At 42.8% G+C, this 26890-nt stretch overlaps 1 protein-coding gene and 1 non-coding gene across 2 annotated transcripts in view; both read right to left on the reverse strand.

The window, feature by feature from the left end:
• Positions 1-26890, reverse strand: part of JAZF1 (JAZF zinc finger 1) — a 325971-nt gene that overhangs the window by 246122 nt on the left and 52959 nt on the right. The gene's annotated exons all lie outside the window — the stretch shown is intronic.
• LOC113912063 lies at positions 18546-18648 on the reverse strand. Its single transcript, XR_003516690.1, has one exon. It is a non-coding gene; the product is annotated as a U6 spliceosomal RNA (small nuclear RNA).

Here is a 26890-nt window from a genome sequence, read left to right on the forward strand (position 1 = left end):
ATGTTAGGATTCACAATTCAACATTTGACAGTAAGAGATGATTAAAAATGACAATATTGGCAACAGCTAACACTTGCTACACACTTACACCACATCAGGCACCATGCTAAGCATATCACACAGTACTTCATCAAATCATCAGGAAACTCTGAGGACAGCACTTACTATTCCCAGTGCCTAAAAGTCCCCCAATCATGCCCAGATCCCTGTTCTGAAATTGTTCTCAAAACAGAGCTAAATGTTTTTAACTAAATGTCCTCTCTCTTGCTCTTTCGAGCTCTCTCACTCTCGCTCTCTCCGTCTCGGCCATGGTAAGCAGCCACGAGCTACTCTAATTTTTCCTAATAAGCAACAGGGCAAAGTTAGGACCAGAACTGAGGGCTGCCAGCCCCACTTTCCCCTGACTTGGTTATTGCTGACATGTTGGCCAACGTGACTTAGAATAATGTGGGGATTATTTGCAATAACAGAACTGAAATTCTCCTCTTCTATTCAAAAAGTATACTATATACTTTATCCAAATGTCCAATGTCTTGTTTCCTTTTTCCCCCCTTTTTTTTTATTTATTTGAGAGAGAGAGCGCACGTGCGTGCACACTCACGAGCATGGGCAGAGGAAGAGGGAGAGAATTTGAAGCAGATTCCCCACTGGGCACAGAGCCTGATGTGGGGCTCAATCCCATGACCTGTGAGATCATGACCTGAGCTGAAACCAAGAGTTGGATGCTTAACCAACGAACCACCCCGGTGTCCCCCAATATCTTTTTTCTTATCCTATATTCAACCAACACACCTCCACCCCCAAATATCAATGCTAAAAGTTAGGGACTTAAAAAAAGAAAACCTGTATTTGGACTGACTGAAAAAAATCCTATGTAATTTTCACTGTCTATTCACAACTTCCAGCAAGACTAAAATGCATTTTTTACAGCTAATAAATTCCAGTTTAGAAAGGTTAAATTTTCTAAGGTTTGGAATCTCACCAAACTGGGGGAGAGGGAGTATACAAGATGGAACAGCTTTTTAACATATTTCCAAAAGCTACCCAGTGACAAAAGCAGAACTGATGAATAAGAAAGGGGTCTTCACTTTCCTACAAAGAGATTTGGCTTTTTAGTCTCCAAGATTTTGGTGCTTAGAACTCTACTTGGTCAGCTTCAATATTGGGAACGGCCAAGAGAAGTTTCTGTGCTCCCTACGGGAGGAGAAACACACTAAACATCCTGTTCTTTTTAATAGTTCTGATGATATATATCCAAGTACTTACAGTCAACTTTTTTGAAAGATGTTTGCTTCATTCTGTTAATTAGTCTGAAATCCAATGTTGGAAGGAAGCAAAATGAACAGTATGTTCCATACTCCCAATTTACTAAAAGGGAGAAAGACAAGTTCTAAAGAAAGGATGAGTGAAATCCATCAGTGTTAGTAAATAAGAGTAATACTTCTGTTCATAAATCAAGTTCAAAATAAACTATAAACCAGGACTTATAAAACAACACATGATAGCATTTCTATAAACCACAAACCCTACATGAACTCTGGGTTTTAGATTAACATCTTTGGGCTTGCCTAACACTTCTGTAAAGTAAACCCTACAAATCCACATGAAAAAATGTTTTCTTTCTGAAACTATTGATTGTTCACGTAGAACTTATGTACAGGTAACTAACAGAATATATTTCTTACTGAATGAGGAAGTTTCTGGCTTATGAACAGGAATGGGTACATTCAGAGGCATGGAAGTGAGGTCTCCAATAGCATCCTAATGCAAAGGATGACTCTACAGGTTTATTTTCATTTACTGTCCTGTATTTTAGAGACAGCACATTAGGTTCTATAAGCAGCAGGCCTAGTTTCCTAGGAAAGAGCTCAATTAAGCTTAACCCACCACAGAGGTGCCCTTATTCTCTGACCACTCTGGTCACAAACCTACGGGAGCAGGAGAATGGAAGAGAAAACAGGATCCCAAGATCATCCCCAACACGCACTGCTTTTAAAATCTCTTGCCAATATTCTGAAAAGCGAAGGTCTGCTTGGAAGTGAAAATCATGAAAATAACTAGACCAAGTCTGTGGAAAGTGATCACAGGGTCCCCCAAGAAGTAGGTCTAGGGCATCTGTGTGGAAGAACTGTGTTCTGTGTTGGGTGAAAAACGGGAATGAACGAACCTAACCTGTAGTGGCACGTACCGACTTTTTGGATTAAGATAAAAAAGGTCTTACTTAATCTAACATAGAGCTGGTGGTACTAGTTCCTTAGAGATTATGTAATCTGAGCGCCTAAAAAGAGAATAATACTGAAGTAATCTTTACGGAACTGCATTTTCAGTATTGCTTTGAAGTGTGATGTTTAATGACTTCATGAACTAAACAACCAAGTCCCCCATTTTACAAGTAACAACAGGGGTACTGGAAATATAGCAGTTCCCCTTTTATTCTCACCCTGCCACAGTAATTTTGCAAATAATACCAGAACTGTGATTTCAAACACAATTCATCTGATATGCCTGCCACTGCATGTCATCCACATTTTAACTCCTGCTACATGCCATATTAAGCACAGCTGTATCAGACAGACCCAGGGTTAGAGGCCATATCCTACGCATTACTTATTTACATATATTACATGTCCTATATTATGTTTATTCCACCACAGGAATACCTAACAAAACTAAGATGCACAAGAAGGTTTGAAAAGAAAATCACAGAAGATACTGACATACTTAAAGTTCAAACCCACTCAAAGTGTGTGCCTGGCATATTTGACAATCTGCAAAAAAAAAAACAAAACAACCCAAACACATATTTAATGAATGAGCTGAAATATCACTTGTTTTAAGCCCTATCAATAGACTAGGGATTCTTCAAGATGTCAAACTTTTTGTCTGTAACATAGTCAACCTCAAGGGACAAAATCCTAATTTTCCACATGTTGTCTTACAAACCACAGATGGATCAATGGCAACTCATCAAATACGTCTCAGTGACTGGGGTGGGCGGGCAGCGGTGCCACTCTGGGTGGGAAGCAGGTTGCCAACGACCCCACTCCCAGCAGGTGCTTCCCCCCACCCTCCTGCATGCGCGGCTCCCCTGAGAAGGCAAGAGGGAGGCAGGCAGCTAACGGCTCAGCCGAGTAGGGGGTCAAATAGGAAAATGCAGTAAGGGATGAGAGATGGACAGTACAGAATGTTGTAGGCCTTGGAGCTGGACAGACTGGGCCCAAGTCCATCTCAGCTCCAATGCTTGCTGCATCCCAACCATGAGCCAGGGTCTCTCTCTTGGGGTCTCAACTACAGTAACAGAGATGATAGCATCTCCCTCAAGAGGACTGTTGTCAGAAATAAATGACACACTGCAAATAAAATGGTTGGCAGTAGTGTCTAGCACATGGTAGGGCTCAATACAAACATTCCTGTGATCATCATTTTCCTATTTATGGGTTGAGTAATTCCTATACATGCTTTCTAGATTACCTCTTAACACTGCAATCTTGGCAAACTATAATAGATATCCAGGCACAATTTTTTTTTAAAAAAGATATAAAACAATTATGCAATATGCATACCATGATGGATACTCATGACGTATTATTGGTTTTAAAAAGGTTCTTAAAAAATAAAAACGTTCTTGGGGGTGCTTGGGTGGCTCAGCTGGTTAAGCGTCTGCCTTTGACTCAGGTCGTGATCTCAGGGTTCTGGGATCGAGCCCCACAGCAGGTTCTCTGCTCAGCAGAGTCTGCTTCTCCCTCTCACTCTCCCTCTGTGTTCTCCTCTCTCTCTCTCTCTCTCAAATAAATAAATAAAATCTTTAACAACATAAAAAAAATTTTCTAAAAAGGTGATATATTAAGAACAGAATCAGTCCTTTGAAAAGAATATATATGTCCACAACTATGGCTAGAAGGACATAGGCCAATTTGTGAGCCTGGTCATCTCTGAGTGATGCAATTATTCTTAATGATTCTAACTTGTTTCCTTTTGCTTATCTGTATTTCTAATCTTTCTACAATGAACATACATTACATATTTATATAAAAGATATAAGAGAATAGAATATTCACACAAGCCTGGAATGCAGCGCTGACACAATGGGACCAACACAGAGTCGACAATACAATGGACCAAGTGCGTGATGACCTAAAACAGCACACAAAGGTCAGGTAGGGCCAGAGGCCTCTCCTGGCAGAAAGTAAGTGGACGTGACTTTGAGCCCTAGCCCAGCTGTCTCCCCACCTTGGCCCTTGGTGAGTCATTTATTGTGGCCTCCGTTTATGACTGACTGATGGAATCGGGATCTGGCCCACGGTGACAACGACAGGGGATGGCCATCCCTCCTCCTTGCCACACTCTGGCCTGGCTTCCAGCTCATCCCCTCCTAGCTTTCCTCCCACCTCCCTGGCAGCTCCTTCTCCACCTCCTTTACTGGTTCAGTCTCTTGGCTGCTTATCGCCCCAGTACCTGGGATTCGACCCCTGACCTCTTCCCCATTCTATCTATTCTCACCTCCCAGGAGATCTCATTCACTCCATGAATTCAGTTCCACCTATCTCCCCAACTATTCTTAAATGTCTATAGTTCTGACTAAACTCCAGACTGGAGTGTCAAGAACTCTCCCCTGGACGTAATCATTTAGAGGTGCACATGCCACAGCGTGGCCCAAACCAAGGTCATCATCTGCCTCCAGCCCTCAACCTGCTCTTCCTGGTCACCCTCATCAAGGTTAATGGTAACCAATCCTTCTAGTGGCTCAGGTCAAAAACTTTGGAGTCATCCTTGACTTCTTGCTTTGTCTCATGCCCTAAACCCAAACCTGTTGACCCTACCTCTAAAATATACCCAGAACCCTACCACATCGCACCACCTTCAAAGCTACCACCCTGATCCAGAACCATCAGCTCTGTTCTGGGTTATTGCAACAAGCCCCTCCCCCCCCATCAGTCTCCTGCATCGCCCTTGCCCCCTCCAGTCTATTCTGAACCCAGTAGCTGGAGTGATGCTATTCAAGTGTCCATCCACCATGTCATTCTCCTGCTCAAACTCCCAAATGACTCTCCATCTCCCATAGATCAAATGCCAGAATCCTTGCGCTGGCCTACACGTGGACACCCCCACCTCATCTCCCACTCCCCTCTTCTTCACTCACTCCAGCCCCGCCGGCCTCCCTGCAGCTCTCCCTCCCTACCTTCTCATCTCCTTCAGGCCGTTACTCCAATGTCTTCTCACCAAAGTGATTCCCCAACCATGCGATTCAGGTCTGGTGACAAAGCTCCCCCTGCCTCCACACACCCCCTACCCCCCTTCCCTCACTTTTCTCCGTAGCAGTTCCACTGCTCAACATAACTTCCTTTATTCACGGTCTGTCTCCCCACAGTGAGGACAGAAGTGCCACAGAAGTGGGAATCTGGCTTATTGTTTTGCTCCCGACTGTATCCCCAGTACGTAAAGCAGGGTAGGCACTGAATAAATATGTGGTGAAGAAATAAGCCGGATTAAACGGTTCCTGTCCTCACTTCTGTCAGGGTTGGTTGAGGAACATGTGAACTAAGGCGTATATAAATAATCTGACACTTCGATAGCTATGTGAATGGTGTTACAGTCATCTCTGTTCCACTGAAGACGCACCCCAATCCTGTCAGATATGGCTGGACTTAGTCATGCTTCAACGCTGTTTCCCCACCTCCCTTTTTACTTATCTCTTTCAAGGCCAGAGGTTAGTAACTGAGAATTCCCACAACACTAGGGATTCTGGAAAGGATTAGGTTCAGAGATCCACTCAGTGTCTAACCCTAGAAATGATGGCCTTACTCACAAGTGGGGAGTTTTGTCTTCCCTTGGAGAAGAATGAGAGGACGGGAAAGGGGAGATTAAAAGACTAAGAGCGCCCAATCCCCCTCCGTGGCACCAGCGCCCAATCCCCCTCCGTGGCGCCAGCGCCCAATCCCCCTCCGTGGCGCCAGCAACACTGCTGAACCTGCACACAGAACACAACTCAGGGCGACAGGACTCTGTCCTTGACTTTTGCTTGGCCCTGATGATACAATCAAGTCTCACCCGTGGTGGATTCCTTTTTTTTTTTTTTAAGATTTTATTTATTTATTTGAGAGAAAAAGACAGAGACAGTGAGAGAGCGCACGAGTGGGGAGGAGAGGGAGAAGCAGGCCCCCAGGGCGGGCTTCTGTGTAAATTCTCAGTGGACAAAAGCTTGGGTTCAGCTCAGTGGCCTCCATCGGAAAATCAAGAGTAAACAAAATACTCTATGAACTCTAGGAGATACAGACAATAGCATGTTTCATTATAACACCCCCGGAATTACTCTCGGAGGCACCAAACAGAAATGATACAGAGTTAGAACTCTTCTAAATGCAAATGTTTCACAGCCAGTAGAAAACTCAGCTTGAAGACAGATTTGTTAACCTCTACTCCATCTTGGCTAGAATGATTGTTTAAAACTCCTCTCCAAGAGCTCCCAAGAAACCACGGCCCTTTAGAGGCCAATAATAGTACCTGCTGTTTGCAAAACTAACACTTAGTTACTGCAGCTAAACTGCAAAGCATTGTGAATCCCAGTGAGAAAGGCAATTAATCTAATTGAGCCGAACGTGTGAGGGTTTTCAAGTGGGTAAAAGTGCATCCCGAACACCTGATCCCAGCAACGAGGTCCGCTCAGGTTAGGGAATGGGCAGAGGTGAAGTAAGACAGTCCCATCATGCTCCACTTGTGAGTTTTAGAAGAGGCTTTCCATCACCTTCCCTCCAGCCCCTTTTAGAAAAAAGCAACTTATAAAATTATATCCTATTAAAGACCCTATCATCAAAACTGACCTTTAAGACTTAACGTAATTTTAAGATTTTGCTTGTCAGCCACATACCAAGACTGACGTCTTCCTCCTCCTATTACATTGAGACTGCATTACCCAAGGAGCACGAAGATAGTTTTAACCAAAAAGAATTTAACAAGTTGCTACAGAAAAGCTTTCCTTTCTCACTTTATGTAAATGACTAATTAGTTGAGAATACTGCGTCTAATCCTCATCAAGCTTGGCTTTCTTTTCTTCATTACAAACAAAACAAAAAAACAAGTTATTTTGCATCTGGACTCTCTTTCAGGGGCAACAATGCATCCCCAAGAAGAATGAGATGTAATGGGAAACTTTTAAGGACACACAGGCAAGCCCATGATCCATTCTGCTAAGAGCCAATCCAAGCACAGGTGGAGGATTTCAGCAGGCATTAGGAATAATCTTCATGTGGGGGCACCTCGGTGGCTCAGTCGGTTGAACGTCTGCCTTCGGCTCACGTCATGATCCCGGGGTCCTGGGATCAAGTCCCGCATCGGGCTCCCTGCTCAGCAGGGGGTCTGCTTCTCCCTCTCCCCTCTGCCCCCCCCAACTCGTGCTTGTGCGCTCTCTCTCAAATAAATAAATAAAATCTTTTAAAAAAAAGAATAATCTCCATGTGGATGGTGTCTTAGAGTCTACTTCAGTGTATGAATTACTTTATTTATGACAGTGAAACTAGAGAAAATGAAGGAATCCATATCAGATCACAGTATTACAAACACAGAAATCCTCTAATATTGCTGACATGACATGTTTTTCTTCCAAACAGCAATGATTTTTTTTTTTCACTTGCTTTTGACTCCACGTTGGATTTGATCTTTTCATCACACACAAGTCAGGAAATCTGGACTTCTTGTTCTGCTAGCCACTCCCTCCATCAGCCTCTCTGGGAGACTTGCACCTGGCTAGGTATGCATCAATGCACCCATGGCAGCGTGTCATCATTTCAATAAATAGAACCCAAGTGTTAGGAGACGACACCAGTTTCTAGGGAGAAACAAGATCTGACACATGTTAATACCTCATTATACATCCAGGCCTTCTGCCAAGCAGAAGGAACGGAGGATCACCTTTTAACATAAACATTACAGGCCTTTCTTGCTATGAGGATCAAGTCTAGTATATTTATTTCATTTACCACATGGTCATTTTCCCTCCACTGTAAAGGACAGCCAGTGAATAAAAGCCATGTTAGCTCAGCATTATGCTTGAGAATTTTAAACAAACCAGTGAGGCAAATCACTTATGGTTTTCATACCAGGCATACCTCTGAGAGGCTCCATATAAATACTTCTTTCAGCTCAGAACACCATATGTGCCATTATGAAATACTGTACTCTATGTGAGCAAGAGACACAAAATTATCCTTAACCTAGGAAATATAGGTTCACATGTTTGCACTTCTGTCCTCCACAGGGGCCCAGTGGTCTAGTGGGCTAGCCCAGACTGGGACTGGAGAAACCCGAGGGTTACTGGGTTTCGGGCTTAGCAAAGTTATTTAAATTATACCCCAGTTGCTTTGTCTCAGGAAAAGGAGACTACAACGTTTTAACTGCGGCAGAAGCATCTAAACTGAAGCAGTTCCAAATGGCTCAAGCTACAAACATCAAATTAATCTGTCACCTAAATCTCCCAGTCTTACAGGTGTGCTTTTTTATCTGTCCCTCAAATACCAAGCAAACCACAAACCTCCGTCCCTGGAGAGTACATTTCCAGCTCTTACTGAGTGACGTCTCCTGAGGCATTTCTCCTCATGTGCTGAGTTCTACAACCAGTCTTTTGAAGCGCTTCTGTATATTGTAAAAGCGGCAAACACACGATGCAAACCGTCTAGTTTAACATACTACGTTGAACTGTAGCCGAGCCGAGCCGCGTCACGGGCCGAAAATGCAACCAAGAACAGTGGTCGCCTTTGTGCCAGACGACCCAGAGGAAAGAAAAGGGCTGTGGAGGGCAGAGAACGTTCTTGCTACCTATAGTCACGGTGCTTCTCACTCTAGATCGATGAAATCTCAACTGGGGATGTGGCTCGTCAGGTGTAGCATGAAGCAGCCAGGAATAAAGGGATCGAGTGCTCAATTGCCTCTCATTCCAAAAATTACAGCGCAGCAGTCGAAGCCAGAGGCCACCAGGGCAGACCAGCAGAAATAAAACAAGACACAAGATTAGGCAAAACACAGGCAGCCCAAGGAGGCGAAGATCGGGCATGACTGACCTCGGGGGTTACAACACCATCAGAGCACAATGCCGCTCTATGGCGGGTCAAAGGAAAGAGTATAAAGTCATCATTACCAGCACTGGACACACATACTAAGTTTACTGTCAAGGATGCACACAAAGCTCCACTTTCCAGATTCTAAAATAGAACTAAAACAATTTCATAGGGATGATTTATTAAACGAACAGCGGCCTGCAAATTAAAACAGAGAGACGTAAGACTAAAGGCTTATATACCCCAGCACACCTCACTTCACTGAGCTAGAAGAACACGTGCTCTGTAGGGGTTGAACAATGCCCTCCCCGGCTGTAGAGATTCACTCGGGTGGGATGCAAGGACTCCTTTCTTCGGGACAAAGGCTTTTGCAGAAGGCAGAGGGATAGCTAACCCGAAACTACACCTTAATTCTGCAGCTGGTTCTCCATACCACCTTTACTGTGCCCGTTTACTAATTCAGCAAATATTTACTCGGCACTTACTTGGTGCCAGGTCCTGTGCTCTCCGCATCTCTTTTCCCCTAGTGCACACAGTTGTACCCGGGCCCGAGGCATTTCTTGGTTGGATTAACTTTCCAACCTCTCTTCATGTTTACCTTTCCAACGATGCCAAATACATTCTGTTTCCAAGGTCATCAGCATCCTACTTTCAAAGTAGAAGCCTCCCCCATGATGCTCCTTTTTATTACATTTTGGTGACAGGAGAGCCAACACCCTTGGTTCCCGAGCTCATCTCTCATCATTCCAAGATCATTAAACCAGCTCATGTTCTTTGTCTTCCCTCCTTCCTGCCAGTTCTCTCTGTTCCTCTAACATTCACATACTCAGCAGCTCACTGGTCTGTTCATCCCATGAGGTGCCTTGATCGGGAATGGCTTATCCCTTTCCTTATTCAGGCAAATCCTGACATCCTACCTTTCCTACATGATTCATCTGATAATAATCTAAGCATCCTCTCTATGTATATCAATCTCTCTCCTGTCTGCAATAATATTAGTAAATAAACACTTTATAAAGCACTTCCGACGATGCCATCTCAATCAATCCTCAACAACACTGTGAAATAGATATTACTTAACTCACTTTACATACAAGGAAACCAAGGTGTGTACAAATTAACCAACTTGTCCTAGAGAATACAGCAAACGAGTGGCTGAACTGGGACCCAAACCCTGCCAATTGGCTACCAAATCAGAACCTTGTCCATTCATGATTCTGTCTCTGCCAAACCCTGCTTAGGGATCAGCCATGAGAAACATAGGATGGAGAGTGCTTACCCTGCCTCATCTGTTGATGGCCAAACTGGGCCAAACAATGAAGAAAGAATGGGCCAACTCAAAAGAGACAGGACTTTGAGGCCTGGAATCTTAAAAGGCCTAAGTGAATTTACAAGTAGGATCCAACTGAGTGTCATCAGGAAAGGTTAAATCACAAAGTATACTAGATAGTTTTTAAGGAACACTTCCACATCACAAATATTAATTAGTAAAAAGGCAAACATCCATTTGGCTCCTGAAGAGCTAGAATTTAAAAAGCATGATCAAGAGGAAAACACAATCTATAATTAGAAAGCTTAAGAGAAAACTAAGAGAGCAAGGGTTCCAGCATTCTCAAAGAAGGTAGAGTTCTGTTAAGTTGAGAAAGGGATGTACTTCTTGTCCCAATGTCCTGAAAGATCAATATTTGATGGTGTGCCCACATGGCCAGCCACAGAGTTGCCAGACAGCTACCTGAGATCATGCTCTCACCCATGAGCCTTGCCTGGCAGGCTTTCAGTTCCAGCCCAGGTTTCTCTGTCTTCCCTTTATTCTTGCGAAGAGTGCAGCAGGAAACACACCTGGTAATATGTTTTGGGTTTTTTGTTTTTTTTTTTTAAGTTGAGTAGGGAGAATGCTTGAGATCTACTTGATGAGATGTACAACCACCATGATTTTGCCTACAGCTTCCCAAAGGCTCTCGTGTAACAGGGAACTACACCTGAAGAAAGTAGGGAATTGATTGTCTCCATGGGCTTCATGTTTGGTAACAATCCACATAACAAAGTATTCATAGAAAAAGGAATATTCTTGGACTTTTCTATTTAGGTAAGTAATGCTAATTCAATGAAATTCAAAAATTTCTTTCAAATCTACTATAAGCCTGCCTGCACCATTGCAAACCTAACTATAGGTGAGGAAGTAATACACAGAAAATACTTATTTGCTTCCATGTTTTTACTATCTGGCTACTGAATTTATTTCCCTTTAGTGTTTTGTTTTGTTTGCTAGGGGTTTGTTTTATTTGTTTCTTCATTTGTTCATTCGTTCATTCAGCTTTTTATTGAAGTAGAATGTGTAGTACAGTGAGGGAGACAAACCATAAGAGACACTTAACTACAGGGAACAAACTGAGGGTTGCTGGAGGGGAGGGGGGTAAGGGGAATGGGGTAACTGGGGGATGGGCACTGGGGAGGGCACGTGATGTAATGAGCACTGGGAGTTGTGTGAAATGTATGACTCTAACTCTGAAACTAATAATATACTCTATGTTAATTAAATTGAATTGAAATTTTTTAAAAAGGAATATGTAGTATAGCATTATCCTTGCATGTCATACAGGCTTTGTGATAAAATGTAAAAGTAGGCCTTTATAAAATATCATTCCTTCCTACCATATGGCAGCTATATGTCTTTGACTAAAGTCATAGTACTTCTTTGAGGAGGTTCCTCTTTAGTAAAAGAGGGATCATAGAATCTTCCCTATCCATCTTAAAGTGGTTTTCTGAAAGTCAAATCAAATGATGAATCTGAAAGTGCTTTGTGCATACGGATACCTGTGGATCAGAAAACCTAATAGCAAAAAAATGTATTGACCTTCCAGAGACTTCCTAAGGCTGTATCCGTGCATGTTGTGTGCATGTGTGTTATCAGCAAGGGTAGTGGTACTGGCTTATCATTATCAGGCACCACTAGATCTCTGCAAGCATCCGGATTCAGGGTAGAAACAAGTTGGGTACAGCTGCCCCTGAGTTGTATGGAAATTATGGTGTGATACCAACATCTGATCTTCAATCATTCTAACTCTAGAGCTCTTTTTTTTTTCACTTTGCAAAAGCTTGACTGATGGAGAAGACACTTGAAATGTTCCAAACCTATGATTTTGTGATCAAGGGGTATCATCACCTCCACCCAGCTGGTGACAGAAAGGGGCTGTCCAAGAGTTATTTAAAACAAGTACTATGAGGAAAGAACTTTCTGAAAGAAACCTTACTGGCCTCCAAGTGGGCAACTGAAAAGAACCAAACGCTAGTGACAGAGAAGTCAATGATACAACAATCAAGGACAGTTTTATTAGTTTCATTCAATAAGGCAAAACTTGGACAAAAAAATTCATTATTCAAACCAGATGCTGTTTTTGTAATATTCATTTCAATAATGAACTGTTTCAATTCTCTTTTATTTTGAATATGTAATATAAAGCAGGCAAATCATTACATTAATAAAGGCACACTGGAAATTTGTAAAATTGGTTTGAAAAAGAACCGAATGTAAGAAACCTGTTTTCCAAAGTTCATTGCCAAGAGCATTTTTGTCTTTTTTAATCTTGTGACAAAAGAAATGCAATAGTGAGTTTAAGCAAGACCAATCATGAAGAGCAATGAAATTACCCTTTAATGATAATCAGCCCCAAATCCTGATTACTGCCAGCTCGAATTATCTGGTCATAAGGCATACGAAGTACTGTGTTCATGTATCTCAAAGGAGAATGAAGGATGGGCCCCTCAAGGTGCGCAGTCAGATAAGATGGGGAAGCAGGGAGGGAAGGAGAGGAGGCCAAACACACGGACCTCAAGTGCCAAACAGAAAGCAGGACGCTCATAAAAATGTTTACTAAGCACAAAAGTTACTTTTCAGAAAAAGCCTGATGATGATCTTCCTCTTAGAAAAGATTATTCTTTCTCTTGTCAGAAGAGTGATGAGGAACAGATCTCCTCCCCAGGAAAAAAGTGAGCATCTGTAGCCAGGTGGATTTTCAAGAGAAGGTGAGAGCAGACTGTGGGGAATGGAGCCCAGAAAGCAGACTTTGGCCTTGAGATAGAACCCCAAAGGCGAAGGGGAACTATCCTCCAGTTTGGGGCTGTTCGGAGGTAGCACAACTTGCTGTGCCGTTTCTAGGTTCTCGGACGGAGTCCAACCCAGTGAACTGCTACCCTAAAAACAATGGGGTATAACCACCCACGGGCCGCTTCCACTGCTTTATGCAGACAGAGCTGGAACACTGTAGACACGGAGACCATCAATACCTTCATTTCACAAACAAGGAGACTCACGACCGAGGAGATAGAGTGAATGCTTGTGGGACTAACTAATGGCAAAGTTAGGACCCCTTACCCACCGGCTCCATCCCTGAGGTGATGGTGAGGCTCCGAAGAGCAAGCTAGTGAGGGCTGCCACTGTGGGACGATCACCACATTCCGGCACAACTATGAACAGACACACTCTTCTGCCTCGGGCGTGATCGTGTGCTGATTCAACACCAGACAGTTGCAAAAGAAAATCTCTATTCATATTGGAGTTACAAATGCTACTTACCAAAACTCACTTTGTGCCAGACACCATGTTAGGCACCAGCATTCATTCGCTTCTTGTAATGCTCACAACCCAGGAGGTGTTGATAATCTCATTCTACCGAAAATGCATCTAAAAGAGGTGACGTCACTTGCTTATGCTCACGCTAGTAGGTAAGTGGCAATTCTGGGTTCAGACATGTTTTTCTAGCCCCTTGAATACCCTGTGCTTTCTCCTACCCTACCAGCCCTCAAAGTTTTGCCAAAGAAAGAACTCCTCATTCAACGGACGTATGAGAGCTGCACAGGAAGCTCTGCCGAATATAAGAAATAAACAGATTCCGGACAATGGTAAGGAAGCTTCTACAGTCTGGGTGTAAACCTGAGCCATTTCAGTTACTCGACAAAGGAGAGAAGTTTCTTGCAAAATTCTTTTTCCTTCTAAAAACTCTTTGCCTCACAGATCCTGAATATTCCATTTATTACTCTTTTCTCTTTCAAGCAAAAGCTCAAGTCCTCACAAGCAGAAGAGAAGGATGATGGAAATCTTAACAGGCAGCAACGACTTCGCATAGAGACGATCACCGAAGTAAAGAGCCCGCGGACAAAACCGTGGAGAACTTCATTACCCCGGCTTGCAGACTTTTTGTGGCTGGCCAGGCTCCACTGGCACCTTCACCTCCTGGCCACCTGCCACCTTTACCTTCTGGAAACACAGGCACACGGCCAGGCCAGAGATTTCTGCTCTCTGACTGAACACAAACACCTCTCAGCTTTCCAGTCTGAACACAGCCCTGAAAACTGGGACTCGCTGTGGGTTTGGTGCTACTGATGTCTCTGCAGTTTGTAATATTCTGCCTGTTTAATTAAAACTAGAAAATTCCAAAGAGGCCTATTCTTAACTAAGAGAAGACCCACGGGGTTTGAACCTGCCTTTGTTAATCTAAAGACCAGACAAATAGAAGCACCAGCCAGGCAAACGGGGCATGGTGTGCTCTCAACAAAACGCAACCAGCCTCATCTTCCTAGTGACTTTCTGAAGTTTATTTCCTGTCAGTTTCAGGTTGTGGGCATACAAAGATGATGAGTTCTGACCCTGAGGAGCTCACAGTGTGGTGAGGGAGACAATACCTTGAAAAAATTAATGGCAGTATTAGGTGATAAGTGGGAGAACACAAAGGGACACCAAGTGCTAGAAGGAAACAGGACAGAGGAACTAGGGAGATTTCATCAAAGAAGGGGCCACAGGAACTAGCTTTACAAAATGAGTAGGGAGTTCTCAAGGCAATGAAATGCAGGTTCAGAAACATTGCAAGCAGAAGGGACAGTGCATTCAAAGATTCACATTTATGAAGGAGCCTGCAGTCTAAGCAGTGAAGAGAAGCAGTGTTTGTATGTGAAGGGAGGTGGGGAGCTGGTAAAAGAAGCATCTCAGAGACTATTACAAAGGGTCTCTATAGGCATCTCAGAGTCAATGAAGGTTTTAAAGCATGTTCAGTTGGTTTTTTGTTTTTCTTTTTTTAAGAAAGTAGTTCTAGCAGACATGCCAAGGGTAGACAGGACTCTATATCAGTGCCGTGCAAAAAATAAATAAATAAATAAAATGTGAGCCACAGAGCCAAGCCAGATATATAATTTTAAATTTTTTAGTAGCCACATCTAAAGTAAGAAAAAACAAGTGATGTTAATTTAATAATATATTTTAACCCCCAAATCCAAACTACTATCATTCAACATATAGTCAATATTTTTTTAAATTATTAACGAGATAGTTCACATTCTTTTTTCCTTGTCCTATGTCTTCTAGATCTGCCATACTCAACAGCACATCCAAAATTGGGTAAGCCACATTTCAAGTGCTCGGAAGCCAGATGTCGCCCGTGGTTACCATACTGGACAGACAGCTCTAGATAAACCAAATGCAAGACCCAGTTAGGAGACCGTAGCCAAGAGTCCAAACAAGGGATGATAAAGCTCTGGACAGGTATTTCCAGCCCCTGAACATTTGCTAAACTGCCACTGAAATGCCAATTTACAAATATGTAACTTGTTGTTCTGTTTTAAAGATTTTATTTATTTATTAGACAGAGCGCCCGCTTGTGAGCGGGGTGGGAGGTTGGTCGGGGGAGAGAAGCAGACTCTCCACTAAGCAGGGAGCCCGTCTCAGGACACCAGGATCATGACCTGAGCCGAAGGCAGACACTTAACCGACTGAGCCACCCAGGCACCCCATGTTTTGTTTTGGTTTGTTTTTTAAAATGTATTTATTTGAGAGGAGGGTGGGGCAGCAGGAGAGGGAGAGAGAGAATCCTCAAGCTCACACCCACTGAGCACAGAGCCAGAGTAGGGGCTCAATCCCAAGGCCCCCAGGACCCCAAGATCATGAACTAAGAGTTGGCCACTCAACCAACTAGGGCCACCCATGCACCCCACTTTTTATTTTGAATAGGCAATAATTCACATGGTTCACAAATAAAAATACAACAGGGTATCTAACAAACAGTACTGCTCCTACCCTTTTTCTATCTACCCCATCCCCCACCCACCCATTAAAGACAACCATTTCTACTGAGTTTCTTTTGTTTATCCTTTCAATGTTTCTTCATACAAATACAAGCAGATATGAATGTAGACCCTGATTTTGTCCCTTTTTTACACCAAAGGTGGCATCCTACATACTCTGTTCTGTACTTGGCTTGTTTCATTTAATCACATATCTTGAAGATCTTTCCATATTACTGCATAAAGAGTTTCCATGTTTTCTTTAAATGCTACACAATATTCAATTGTATGAATGGATCACAGTTTATTTCACCAGCCTTCTACTAATGGATATTTGAATTGTTTCCAATCTCTTCTATTATACAAACAATGGTCTAATGAAAACCCATCTACGTCACTTTGTATGTATTCAGATGTACCTGCAGGGAAAAATAACCAGAGCCAAATTGCTGGGTCAAAGGGTAATTGCATTTGTAATCCTGATAGATACTGCCAAACTGGCCTTCAAAAGGGCTGTGCTATTTTGTAATCTCGCAAGAGGTACAATGACAATTTTTCCACATCTGGTCAACAATATATAATTATCACACTTTAGAATTTTTGCCAATCTGATGAAGTGAAAAGTACTACTCCAACACAGTTTAAATCTGCATTTCTCTTATGTTGGAGACTGGAAATCTTTTCTTTGGTATAAAGATAACCTGTATTTCATGTTCTGTGATCATGTCCTTTGCCCATTTTTCTATTGATCTACCAGTCATTTTCTTACTCATTTGTAGGAGCTCTTTATATAGAGATTAACCCCTTGCCCACTATAAATATTTTTTTCCCTGATTGTCATTTGTCTTTTGAATTTACTTATTGTGGTTTTTACCAGGTAAAGTTTTTATCCAAATTAATCAATCTTTTTCTTTTATGGTTTTTGAATTTTAAGTCATACTAAAAAGGCCTTCCTCAAAGTTATAAAGGAAGTTACCCATGTTTTTTCTAGTCCTTGTATGATTTTATTTATTATTTATTTTTAAGATTTATTTATCTGAGAGAGTGACAGCGCATGTCCACCAGCTCGGTGGGGAGGCAGGGGGGCAGGGCGAATCTCAAGCAGACTCCTGGCTGAGTGCAGAGCCCAACACCGGGCTTGATCTTGTGATCCCGAGATGACGACCTGAGCCGAAATCAAGAGTCGGACACTTAGCCAACTGAACCATCAAGGCACCCCTCTAATCCTTTTGATTTTAAGCAGATATGAATACATACCCATCTTTTGAAATACTCGTTAGAAATATCATTTTTCACTTTTTCCAACTGAGGTAGACTAGACATTTTATGAACTGCCTTCCTGATTTCTTCCTCCTTTGTCATCATTCTTTTGAATATCACAGTAATCATCATATAAAATGAACTAAATCAAGATAGAGCTTATTTGAACGGTAGGAGATAAAGAACCAACCTCATCTTTCTCCAGATACCCACCCACTTGGCCCAATACCATATACTAAATATTTCATCATTATCCCACTGGAAACATAATTTTTAAATACTTTTCTATTTGTGTAGATAGCAACCTGGATTTTTATAAACTTATGGTTCTAATTCTTTAGTCTAGACACCAGAGAGGTAAATACAATTTACACTATTCAGTTTATTTATGGAAACTGCCAAGTTTCATGAAACTGCATTCACCCAGCACTGTCCTTCCTCCCACATCATCAGTATCTTTTCAACAGACGCTTGACTTGAAGAGATATACAGATGCAAACTGTCATTGAGAAGCTTACAGTTTGGAAGTTGCTAAATTATTTTTCACAATAGTATGTTTAAAAGGCAAACAATATACCAAAATTAAAGTTTGGCAAAACTCTGTACCTCTTGATCTCAGGGCTGTGAGTTCAAGCTCCATGTTGGGTGTAAAGCTTATTAGTAAGTAAGTAAATACAATACAGTATCAGATTTTGGGGGTGCCTGGCTAGTTCAGTTGGTAATGCATGTGACTCTTGATCTCAGGGTTTTAAGTTTGCCCCCCACATTGCGTGTAGAGACAACTTAAAAAAATCTTTAAAAAGAAAAAGTTTGGCAAAACTCTCATCAATGACAGAATTCTGGTTTATCCAAGTTCATTTTATATGCTCACAAATGTGACATTCAAAAGATTTATGAAAAAAAAAAAGAAAGGAGAAAAAAAGCCTAGAAAAACAGTTCAGAAACTATCTGGTCCACCTCAGCTGGAAAAGAGAATAGTGATTTTTGGGGTTTTTTTTTTTTTTGCATTTTCATAAAGGTAAATAGAAATAGGAGCGCTTGGGTGGCTCAGTCAGTTAAGCGTCTGCCTTCGGCTCAGGTCATGATCCCGGGGTCCTGGGATAGAGCTCCCTCTCCCTCTGCTTGCTGTTTCCCCTGCTTGTGCTCTCTCTCTCTGTCAAATGAATAAATAAAATCTTTAAAAAAAACAGAAATATGGAACGCTTCACAAAGTTGCATATCATCCTTGCACAGGGCCATGTAATCTTCTCTGTAATGTTCCAATTTCAGTATATGTGCTGCTGAAACAAACATGAGAAATAATATTCTTTAACAAGGACTTAACATTCCCAATTATTTCTATTCAAAAGTTTAAACTGGAATTTTTAAGGTAAAAATGAGAAAGGTATAGTATTTTATGGTAAATGCTCTTCTACTCCAATATTAATTCCTATCATGTATATCAGCATCCTTCAAGTTTTATCCAATCAATGCATACTGCACATATTTCCCTGCCACTTGAGGTTGTAAAATTAGTTATCAGAGTTCAGTTTCTAAGAGATTTACACACACACACACACACACACACACACACACACACACACACACACAGAGTTATAAGCAGCATATCCTTCAAAAATTGCAAGGGGATCAGTTCCTACATAAGGGATGCTCATGTAGTAGACATGAATTATAAAATCTTACATAGGGGATAATAGTATCAGAAAAAATGACAGCAACAAAATGATCCTACATAGGAAATAAAGGAAATGCTGGGGAAGTGGGTCAGGAGGATCCTATGGAGTAAAAGCTCCCCCAGACAGGAATGAAGCATAACTTCTGAGACCTCTGTGGTGTTTCTTTTTTCTTTTCTTTTTTTTTTTTAATTTATTTATTAGAGAGTGAGCGGGTGTGGGGGGGGTGGGGTTTAAGGAGAGAGGGAAAGAGAATCTCAAGCAGACTCTTTGCTGAGCACAGAGCCTGACGCGGCGCTCGATCCCACAACCTTGAGACCACGACCTGAGCCAAAACCGAGAATGGGGCACTTAACCTCCTGTGCCACCCCGGCGCCCCAACCTTTGTGATGCTTCTAAAAGAAACAGAGCTGAAGTGGAAGCCAAGAGCCCTGTGAACACAGAGGCTGTACTCATGCTACTTCTGGGTAGCCACCCTGCCTCCCAACATCGCCCCTCCCCTCAAGCTGCTGCCTCCCATGTCAGCCTGCAGACTCAGGAGAAAGACTCACAAACCTCATCTCTGGCCCTGAGATGATGCTCTTGAATTTCAACCTTTTTTTAATTTGCAAATGCCTGATAAAGGCAATTCACCCCCGGATCATACCTAAGTACCTAAAACTAACCATGAATGCCTACTGCCCCTCCCCTCCAACAAAACTCTATCTTTTCCCATCTGTATCAATAATATTATTATTTTCCAATTTATTTGGACTCCTTCACACCCCCTTACATCATAGGCATCTTCTGACTCTGTCCACACCCTTCGACAGCCACCCACCGAGTACTTCTCTGGGATATCCTCCATACCGCCCTTCCCGTTTGTTTCCAACTTCAGACTGTCCTCATGACCAGGAGCCTGTGCCTACTTTATACACTCTTCACTGATTTCCTTCTTTCCTCACTCTCCCATTTACAAACGATTCTACAAACAATTGCCATGTACTTTTCCCAAGTGGTACCAAAACCTCCAGTGTTCCCCATTATTTCAGCAACAGCCTGAAACCATGTCACTGATCACTTCATTCACTCGACAAATATTTATTGAGTCCCCCCTTTCGGCCAGGCATGATTCTAGGCATTTGGGACATATCACTGAATGGACAAAACTCCTATTTAATCTTATCTTAACCTATTTTTTCCAGCCCTTCACCCTACTAGTCTCCTAGATAATTATAAACATTATCTATAAATAAATCTATACCAGAAGTTATATTTTGATATAATTACATTTTCAACGATACCTTAAAAAACCCTACTACCTACTGGATCCAGTAGTGAGCAAGACAGATGCTTTTTCCCTATGTCCCACTCACTCCCTCTCACTTCCTGCTCTGAAAGCTTTCTCCTTTCCCTGCCCTCTAACCCCTGCCCACCCCAAAACACTCAATCCAAACCCTCCAACTTACCTAAAGATTTTCTTGGGCAACGACGCCCACAGCAGGGACCAACAGTCTTTCTTTATCTTCAACAGTGCTTCTGGGGGTGTGGGTGTGTTTTCTTTTCATGGGTTTCATGAAACTCCCTAATTAGAACAGAGGTCTCTGAAGACCAGATACTTGTTTTCTCCTTTGCACTTCCTGGTAGGATTCCATCATCAAAGAACACTACTGCCAAAGGAAATATCTGACACCAGTTCATCAAACCAATTTTGCTTCCTGAGAAAGTTGAGGCTTAGGGAGGTTAAGTCATAGTATCAAGTGCTTAAAAAAAAAAAAGTGAATCAATATGAATTGCAGACTGGCAGGCATCCTTTTCTTTGTCCCTAGGGATGGAGGAAGATGGCTGAACAGCTTCTTGCATGCAGTTCTTTCCTCCTGGGATCCACGCACGTGCTCCCAAGCTGTCTGACAATTTGCTGAATGAATATGTTTGCCCTCTTTCCAACTGTCTACTGCCTGCCGGTAGCTGGAAATCTCAGTGATGCTAAACAAGGAGACCCTAAGCTCCTAGGTTTTCCAGACTCTAGACTGCTCTCCCTCTCTGCCCCCATGAAATCCAGGGCTTCCTTTAGCTTGCCATATCAATGCTTGACCTTCTGCCCTGGCCAGGGAGCCGCCCCTGCGGGGAACCAGAGAGCTCTCTGAGGGAGAGAGCTGGTAACAGCAGGAGCACAAAGGTAGAGGTTCATGGAGCTAATTAAAAGTTATCTACGAGTGCAAAATCAGCACAGTCCTGTGATAAGTACAATTTGGAACGGCCTAGTGGAGTCCAGATGTCATCTACAAAGCAAGGAGATGTAGCATGATGTAGGAACGCCAGGATTTTTAGCGTGAGCCCCATTCCTATCCTCTATCACCGCCATGTCATTCCCTCCACACTATTCACACAGAATTCAAAGAGGCACGTGTGATCCCTTCCTCCCATTCCTCCTACCTACTGAAATGGCAGTGGTGCTCGGTAATGTTTCCTGAATCTCCTACAAATGAAAGGCCAGTTTGCCCTTTGCTTGAGCTGAAAAAAGTCAAATTTAACAGAAGCAGTCATATACATGTGGTCAATGTAGATAAGAGTGGCTCCTGTCTGTTTCTTCAGGGGGCCCAGAAGGACGGAGAGCACTTAATTGACCACAGATTATGAAGCCCACGGTCATCAAATTAGACTGGAGGTAATTGCCCTTCACGTGTTGTTTTAGGCAGCTGTTCCATTATTCACAAGGAAAGCTGTGCCCTCAACTTATAATAATCCCTCGATGTCATGGTCTTCTGGTACAGCCGAATCCCATAACCTTGGAAGCCACCAACAGTTGTCTCTCAAATTATCTCTGGACCTGGAAGGATAGTTTGGTGGGAAGAAAATCCTGGTTTTCAAGATCAAAGAATATTCCTTACATTTATGAGAACCTTTGAAATATAGAAACTTCCCACCTAACAGCAGCTAGCAAGTAGCCTTGTTTGTTTCTAAGTAAACGAATTGTTAAAAGCAGAAAAAGAAAAATATTCTAAGCTCCAAAATCTTCTTCTTCCTGATTTTAGCTTCTTTGGGGGAAGGAAACACAGATTCATGCCTGAACGCAGACCACATAACACCACTCTGTCAGAGAGAGCTGCCAGACTTGTCTCTCCTGTACCCCCTCCCCTCTCTCCGGGTGCAGCTTTTCCTCCCCTGCAGACAGGACATCTTCCAATCAGTTTGGATTGCCCACCATGTCTGGAACACGCTCTGCAGCTCAGCTTCTGTGATCATCTGAACCTCGCTGACCCAAACTGGGCCACCATGACCCAGGTCAGTCTAACAACAACGGCTGACCCAGACCATGGGCTGGAACTCTTTCTGTTCTCCCCTGCCTCAAGCTGGGACTGATTCAGGAAACTAGGGTGATGCTAGGCCAGTGATCGGTCTTTAAAGGATCCTCTCAGGTCTCACAGAGGAGGAGGAGGAGACAGATGGGGGCCTGACATGTCAGTGCAGCCAGGCTTCTATTAGCCAGCCACAGACCCGAGCAGATGAAACACCGGTGAATCACTGCCTCTAAGGTTACGTCAACCCTGGCGCACTACCCACCAACACCACACACTCAGTAACACAGCATTCATTCGTTCATTTGTTCATTCCTTCATTCGCTATTTAATGAGTCCCTGCATAGATGTAGGCAGATACATCTCAAAATTGCAAATCTAGTAAACTCCTAGTTAGCCTGAACCCACTGAAGTACAAACTTCCATCAACTGGAATGATGGGGTTCCTTCATATAAGTGACATTCAAGCCATACTAAACAAACCAAGTTACTGATATTCTGTGTCTAAACATACTTCTCCTTCTCTACCAGAAGAACTCAAGTGTATTTATATGGAAAGATACAGAAGTCCCTTTCCTAGGAAGCCTTTCCCAACTCCTCCAGTCTTCTTAGAAGACTTCCCAGCTACATCTCCCACCATAACCTTCCATAACTCTCTCCTCTAGCTATACTGCCCTTTTCTCACTTTCTGCCTTCCATGTTAAGTCCCTTTCTGCCTCAGGGCCTTTGCATATGCCTCTGTGGTGTTGAAATGTTCCTGCCCATATTCCAACTCATGACTGACCCCAGCCCCACAGCTTCTACTGCTCCCCATAAGCCTCCCCAGCCTTCAGATCTCAGTTGAACCAGGAACGCCATCCCTGAGCCCCACCATTATTCACCCTCAAAGTCTCACAGGACTTTCCTTCCCTGCGCTTGTCAGAGCTATAATGTTGAACGCTGATAATATTTGATTAAAGTCTATCTCCTCACTAGACTATAAGCTCCCTAAGAACAGGGACCAGGACTCTTCAGTTATCACTGTAAACACAGGGACTAGCCCAGGGGCACATAGCAGGCAGAGTATTAGCTGAATGAATGAGAGACCTTCTCTACAGTGCCTTGGGTCACTGAATTCAATCGCTTGTTTGTGTACTGGCCCCAAAACCTGGCCCCCTCCAGCCATCCAGAACCAAATATTTTTCTACAATATCCTTTTTAAATGGACATTTAGCCCTATCATCGACACCTTGTATATCCACATTTAGCAACAATGGAGGGTTAAAATAAGGATCTTAAGATCCTAAGGTTGAAGATCCTCATGTATACTAAGGTCATGAAAACTGGCCTTAGAATATATCTAAAAAAGGGGAGCCCAGGTGGCTCAGTTGGTACAGCATGTGACTCTTGAACTCAGGGTTGTGAGTTCAAGCCCCATGCTGGGTGTAGAGCTTACATTAAAAAAAAAAAAAAAAAAAAGTATATCCAAAAAGGTTGAAATAAGAATCAAAAATAAAAGGGCGGGGGCATTGAGTACTACTGTTTCTGATCAACTCTGACCTAACCAGAAAAGTCATAACCAAAGAACCTCACTTCCTGACTCCTTTTCAGTTGATGTCTCAGCTGTTTTCACCAGAGTAGGACCCAAACCGAGCGACTAGAGACAGCAATGTGCCACGTACAGCTTCTTGGTTAGTGGCTGTTATGGGCTGAATTGTGCCCCATCCCCCCCCAAATTCATATGTTGAAGTCCTAACTCCCAGAACTTCAGAATGTGACTACATTTGGAGACAGGGCCTTTAAAGAGGTGGTTATGTTAAATAAGGCCCTTAGAATGGGCTGTAATCCAACTGCGACCTGATCCCAGAAGAGGAGACTGGGACACAGACACACGTAGAAGGAAGGGCAGGCAGCCACCTGCACGCCCAGGTGAGAGGCCTCGAGGAAACCCACCCTGCCCACACCTTGATCTGGAACATCCGTGAGAAAATGCGTTTCTATTCTTTAAGCCAACCGGTCTGTGGTATTTTGTTATAGCAGCCCTAGCTAACCAACTGAGTGCCCCAGCAGTTCTTGAGAGAACGGGAAGGAATGTTTTTGCCAAGTACCCACAAGTATCTGCTTCCCACCCCACCCACCCTTTGCAATCCGATGTGTCATCAGCTCCCCACTGCTGCTGTACTTCCTTCTTTATTTGACCAATGAGGACACTGAGGCAGAGTCACAGAGAAGGCTGAGCCTCCAGGGTTATCTGCCTCCAAATTCCATATCCTCTTTTGCACTAGACCTTCAGATCCAAAAGACCAGAGTATAAAATAGGAAAGCGGATCCCAATTTGCTTTATTTGGCCCTTAGAAAATGGGCAAGATCACCATTTTAGCTAAGCTGAAGACCCAGATGCACTTGTATGCATCACCCAAATAAAGCAATTGAAATACTGTGAAACAGATGTGAATAGGAACTAATTTTGCTTTTTTTAATGAGCATTTTGACCAGATCAATACTACAAAATGCTAAACTGCAAAACATCATTACAATTTAAATACACCTGCCCAGTGGATTGGTTCAAAGAGGCATTTACATTACCTAAAAGTGTATTTTCTCCTCATAAGAGCAGGAGTCTATTATGTAAAATAAAGTCATGAAAATTTTAATTTCAAAGCATAAAGGACAGAACCTGGTCTAGCCCACAAACCATGGAAAAACAAAAAGAAACAAAATGCAGCTGAATGCTTCATCAGCTGTCTGTCACTTTCTGAATAGTGACTAATATTCTAATTATTAGTCACCACACTGCAAAGGTGCAATTAGGAAACAGGGACGATTGCTTTAATTTTTGTTGTTGTTGTTAACCCACAATTTGTGAGGCCTGCACGAAAATATGATTTAAGTCCCCATCCTTTTATAAAGGAAAAATGATTACAGTTAAAATTCAGTTCCCCCCACCAGCATTAAAAAAAAAAAAAAAGCTTTGAAGTTGTATTGACAGATATGACTAACAACTGTAATCACAGAAATAAATTTAGTAAAACGATAATTTATCTGTCACAATTTACTGAGAAAAGAAAAAAATGCAGCACAGGCAGCTGAACGGTGAAGTTAAATGAAAGCAAAGATAGAATCCAGTTTTTAATGAAATGTAGAGCACTATTAATTGGTTTCCTAGCAACAGCCAGGCTAAAATTATTTAACATGTCTGCTCAATCATATGCAAATATGAGTGTTATCCCTTAAATGTTGATTATAGTTGGTCTTTTCAGATGCAAATCCAATGTGTAGAGTGACTGTAAATGTTGACAATGCTGATACCAAAAAAATCCCCTGATTAACATCATTCTGTTGTTCAAAGCACCAGCGCTGAGGATCCACTCTTTGGAAGGGCTGCAAGCAGCTTGGGACGCCATCTTCCTTACCTGCTATCTCACCTGGCCAGGCCCCCAGGCCATCGCTGGCATCAGAGAGGACAAACGAAAGAAAACTGCCGGGCCTTGCTGAACACCACTGCAATGACTTCTCACAGTGCTAGAGGACGCAGATGATGCTTTCTGCTTACAGCTCCATCAGATGATGCAAGGGCTTGCTCACCCAAGACCAAGGTTGGTCTCAGGTTTGGTTTGCACATAAAACCAGACCTTTAGATGAACTCCATAAGAGCCCGAACAGTCAAATTCCCTTCAAAACTGCCAAATGAGGAACTCCTCAACTTTACTTCAGCCTCGTCCTGCTCTTCAAGAGCCACTTGGGAACAACCACATTCCACTGGCAATAGGCACCAAGAAGGGGGGCCTCTAGGGGCAGAAAGTGTGTGGCCCTGTCACAATCACCATCGGGCTCCAAAACCACCTTAGTAACACACCACTCCAAGCTAAAGCAATGTGCTGGCCACGCTTTCATTTATTCATGCAACAAATATTTATTGCATAATTACAATTTGTCAGGCAACGATCTATGTGCTGGAGAGACAGTAGAGAATAAGAAAAAAAAAATCCCTATCTTCACTCATCTTAGTGCTGGGGCGAGACAAATCAAGAAACACATAGAGTCTCAGGTAGTGATAAAAAAAAAATAGGGAAGAAAAAAGTAGCCTAAGGAGGGGAGGAGGAAGGGGAGGGTTCAGGGGACCATGGCATAGAAGGCCTCTCGCAGGGAGACTTCTGCACAGATTTAGAAGAGAAGGAAAAACCCAGGCCCAGGAGGGGGAAAACAAGCCAGCACCCTGGGGCAGAAATGAGCTTGGAACAACATGAAGGCCAGGGAACAGGACTTTGTGTGTGTGTGTGATGGTACGTGTGTGAGTGATGTGATGTGACAAGTGCAGCTTTGAGCTAAGTTCCTAGCCCCTGCCTTACAGTATTTCAGGACGCGTGTGTGTGTGTGTGTGTGTGTGTGTGTGTGTGTGTGTGTGTGTGTGTTGACGTGACAAGTGCAGCTTTGAGCTAAGTGCAGCTTTGAGCTAAGTTCCTAGCCCCTGCCTTACAGTATTTCAGGACGTGTGTGTGTGTGTGTGTGTGTGTGTGTGTGTGTGTGTGTGTGTGTGTGTGTGTGTGTGTGTGTTGACGTGACAAGTGCAGCTTTGAGCTAAGTGCAGCTTTGAGCTAAGTTC

The sequence above is a fragment of the Zalophus californianus genome, chromosome 12, assembly GCF_009762305.2.
Source record: "Zalophus californianus isolate mZalCal1 chromosome 12, mZalCal1.pri.v2, whole genome shotgun sequence".
In the NCBI taxonomy this organism is placed as follows: domain Eukaryota; kingdom Metazoa; phylum Chordata; class Mammalia; order Carnivora; family Otariidae; genus Zalophus; species Zalophus californianus.